We start from the raw sequence: 5,004 nt of genomic DNA on the forward strand, positions 1-5,004 counted from the left end.
AATATCATTCATAATATGCTAGAATTCAGATGGTGCATTTTTTAATCCAAATGACATTACATTCCATTCAAAATGCCCAAAGGTATTGTAAAAGCAGTTTTGTATCTATCTTTTTCAGCGATTTGGACTTGCCAATATCCTGATTTCATGTCAAATTTAGAAAATATGACTGCATCCTGAAGACGATCTAAAAGATCTTTTTTATTTGGGACTGGATACCTTATCCATTGTAAGGCTTCATTAAGAGGTTTATAGTTAATGACCAATCTTGGCACACCTCTTTCAATTTCTGCATTTTTATTAACATAAAAGGCTGTACAACTCCATGGAGATCGACTAGATCTAATGAGTTTTTTCTGGAGGAGAGCATTGATTTCTGTTTTACAGAGCTCTAAATACTCTTTTTTTATTTGGCTTGGTCGAGCGCGAGTTGGAATTTTTCGCTCATCATAACCTGGTTCATTGGGCAAAGAAACTATGTGTTTCTTGCGATCCCAAAATGCATTAGGAACATCACTACAGATTTTAACTTGAAATTCTTTTTCTAGTGACTTTATCTTTTGTTGGAAAGAAGACTGTTGAAGTTTTTGTTCTGTAGTTAAAAAACTAATTTCCTTTTGAAGAAAATTAATTTGTTTTTCTTTAAAATTAACTAGATCTTTAATCTGATCTAATTCTTTTGTGTAGGGTTCGGTAATAAACTCAAAAATAATCGGCTGATTATTTAAGGTTGTATGTATACCAATAGAATCGATTTTAGAGATTGGCATCAATAAACACAGGAATGGAGTACCAAGAATTATGGCTTGAGACATGTTCTTAATAAGAACAAAGGAAGTGGGAAGACATAATCCTTGATTACAAATTAAAACTTCTGGAAGTTTATACTGGATGTATAAGGAATTACCACTTGCACTTGTAAGTGACTGGGTAGTTTTATGAAAGTATTTAGTAGGAATTAATCCTTCCTGAATACAATTCATATCTGCACCACTATCAACAAGAGCAATGGCATCTTTTATGATAAAATTAGGTTTTATCATAAAAGTAATTCTAATATACCATTTCTGGAAAGTAACAGTATTCAAGAGCATGAGATAGTCAGGTTCGTTTGTTTCGGGAATGGTTATGGATTCTGAAGTGGAACCATTAGTTTTTTCTTTATTCTGTATTTTATTATTAATCTTTTTAATTTCAGAAGTAATAGCAATATTAAAGGTCTGTAAATGTTTAATTTCAATTTTTAGAGCATTTACTTCCATTTTTAAATCCTGGATAGTTAAAGGTTTTTCTTCTGAAACAGGTTGGAGTCTTTGAAATACTTCTTTCATGCTGTAATGTTGCGGAGGAAGCATTTCTTCCTTCTTTTGTTGCTGTAAACATAATTCTAAAAATTTTAACTTCATTTCTGGGTTCGAAATATGATCAGCAATATTAATCATTTTCTGTTCTTCTTCTGTAAGAACATTGATACTGGGTCCTCCAATATCAAGTCCATTCATTTCAACTATGGCTTTCCAATAGTTGACTTCATCAGATATCTGATTTATATGATTTTTACATTCACAAATTTCTGGAGAATGATCAGAATCTTCATTAGAATTTGAAGAATATAAAGCGGCAATTTCATCTTCTTCATCAGAAGAAGTGTTTGATTCATCAGAAAGTACTCTAAGAATCTGTTGCTGGATATCATTATCTATTGATAATTCATTAAGCTTCTGTTATAATTTTGATTTACAACGGTTAGCATAATGGCCTATCTGCCCACATTTATAACATTTAATTGTGGATTTGGATTTCTTTTTGGAATACTTTTGTTTACCTTTTGTAGACACCCCATTTTTGACCGACCTTGAGACTCAGACGTCACCAGTTGAGCACTTGGTGATATTGCATAATGTGCTCGTTCAGAAGTTTCAGAGTCTTGGCTGCGAACCCCACCTCCGGATTTCTGAACCCTCTTCTGTGCCTTGTCTCGGTTTGCGAACCAGACTCGGTTTTCTCTGTTTCTTTTCCTGAGGGAAGGGAGAGGTCCCGTAGACTATCTCTCAATGCCCGTGGGCTACATTTGGTGGCCGTAGGCCATTTTTCCCATTTCGGAACCCGGTTTCTGGTTTTCGGAGCCGTCAGGCCGTATGCCTCGGTTCGGGACCGCCTAACCATCTCCGTTTGCTCTGATTTTTGGCATACATCTTATTTTCTCCCTTTCGAGGGACACTGGGGCCTGAGAAACCCACTTCGTGGTCGAACGCCACTTTCGGTGCTTAACAGCCCATTTTCGGGACCCCGAACTGCGTGTTTTGGTCCCCGAGCATTCGTTTTGCAACGGTTTTCGTTCATTTTTGGCAGGTACCTCTGTTTTATCACAGGGAAGGTCACTGAAGGGTGGGAGGCCATCAATTGTTGCAGCAACCAGTTATCTCTCCTCCGGAGCCTCCCGGCGCCCGTTTTTCCAACTTCCGGGCTAATGTTGAACACCCTAGGGTTAGTGTTGCCAACTTTCAACCACATATCTGTGATGTACACACATGAGAGGCCACTAAAAGTTGGTGGCCGGCCATTAAGGTCACCTGACCTTTTTGACCCATTTCTTCCGGGCTAATGTTAAACCCCTTGGACCTTTTTTCTTGAACTTTGAACCACATATCTGTGATGTACACACATGAGAGGCCACTAAAAGTTCATGGCCGGCCAGTAATTCAAATTGACCCTTTTGAACCCCTCTTTCCGAGCTAATGTTGAACCCCTTAGACCCACTTTCTTGGAATTTTAACCACATGGTTGTGTTGTACACACATAGGACTACCTCCCCAGTAGCTGGTCGGCCAGAAAATCTCATTGAACCTTTTGACCCCTAGCCGGCCGGCTAGGTGGTGTGGCCGGCCGGCCACCTCCAACAAAAGTGAGAGGCCGGCCGTGTTCCTCGCACTGTGCACTTTACAGCTGTGGGGCAATATCCCCCAGACAAGATATTTATCCGGGGGATATTTTGTGGGGGAGTTTTACCCTCCTTTTCCCCCACCTTTACACCCCTTCTTTGGCCTATATAGCAAGCAAACCTTGTTCTTTGTTGGGGTTAGAAAAACTCTCCTTCAAGCTTCCATAGCCAACTCCATCTTCTTCCTTCTCAATTCTTCAAAAAACCCTAAGCCCCTAACCATCATTCCTTCTACACCACCAAGCTCTACCACCACCATCTCATTTCCAGCAACAAGGAAGGATTCTTGAAGGCTAAAGAAGCTGCAAATCCATCCAAGAAGCAACAAAAGTTTGAATCTTCAAGGGTAAGTAACACTTTTACCCTTTTGACCCTTTTTCTTGGTCTATTTCTAAGCCCCACTTCTTTTTGGTTTCAAGCTCCGGCCCTAACTGAAAAGGGTCATCTTTTGAGCTCATCTTCACTTTTCATTAAGGGCTCAACCCTTTTTGAACCCTCCATAACACACTTGCTTCATTGACCCCCTTGTACGTCATAGTTTTGCATGCTATTTTTGACCCATGAGAAATTTATTTTCGAGCATGTTGTAAACTTATATTAGGCTTATTTTGAGCCCCTCTTCAACATTGGAGAAGGGCTCAACATTGTTTGGTGTCTCCATGTGTCACTTGTAGTTATATCCCTTATTTGGCCCCATTTTTGCATAAATTGGAAACCCTCTTTGCTTCTGTTTTTGGACCTTGGTCCGAACTGAAAGTGGTCTTATTTTGGCCTATACTTCATGTTTCATTCACACTTTTTTTCTGTTTGGTGAATATTTTGTATACTTCATGTTATAGCCATTGTTGAGCCTTATTTTGCATCACATTTCTATCATGTTTGTATACTGATTTGAGATCTTCCATATACTGTAAATATTCATATTTTTGGTCCCTCTTCAGTGTTGTAGAAGGAAATTTTTCAGTTTGGGTTTTGCTTATACCACTTGCTTCATTACCCCTCTTTTGGCCCCTTTTCTTGCATGCCATTTTTCCCTTACCTATGCTTGCTGTTTGGCCATGTTTATAACTGTGAAAGTGCATCTTTTGGGACTGTCTAGCTTCTGTCTTTGCATTGCAAGTCCATATTGTGCATGTTTGGCATAGCTATAGGCCATTTCGGGTGCCTTATGTTGCATTTCGGGGCATTTCCTTGCATTTCATGTCATTTCGCCTCATCCCGGGGCTGTTTTCCCCTTGTTTTGTTGCTGAAATTCTATTAGCATGCTTGCATATCATTTTTTCCATGTTGCATCACATTTTGTCATTGCCTCGGTTTGCGTGCCCGTGTGCACGCATTTCGAGGCACTCCATTTTTATCCGCCGGCATCCTATGTGAGTGTGGCTGAGGCTCACTCATGTTGGTATAAGCCCATTTGTCATTTCCATGTCATTTGCATTGCGTATGCATCGCCTCGGTTTGCGTGCCCGTGTGCACGCATTTCGAGGCACCTCATTTTCTGCCATCGGCATCTTATGTGAGTGTGGCTGAGGCTCACTCATGTTGGTATAAGTCCATATTGCATTCTGTATGTCATTTGCATCACATTCCGCTACCGCCTCGGTTTGCGTGCCCGTGTGCACGCATTTCGAGGCACCTCATTTTCATCACATTCTGTCATTGCCTCGGTTTGCGTGCCCGTGTGCACGCGTTTCGAGGCAACTTATTTTCATCGCATTCTGTCATTACCTCGGTTTGCGTGCCCGTGTGCACGTATTTCGAAGCACCTCATTTTCATTGCGTATGCCATCGCCTCGGTTTGCGTGCCCATGTGCACGCATTTCGAGGCACCTCATTTTCATAGCATTTTACCACTGCCTCGGTTTGCGTGCCCATGTGCATGCATTTCAAGGCATCTCATTTTCATTGCATTCATGCATTTTCTCGGTTTGCGTGCCCGTGTGCACGCACTTTGAGGCATCTCATTTTCATAGCATTGAGTATGTTAGGATTGCATCTTAGTTGCGTTTCATGCATATCATGCATATTGCATCATGTCCGGAATAGGAGTTAGCCCGGGCACA

The sequence above is a fragment of the Camellia sinensis genome, chromosome 13 (genome assembly GCF_055761805.1).
Source record: "Camellia sinensis isolate YWXY chromosome 13, ASM5576180v1, whole genome shotgun sequence".
Lineage (NCBI taxonomy): Eukaryota > Viridiplantae > Streptophyta > Magnoliopsida > Ericales > Theaceae > Camellia > Camellia sinensis.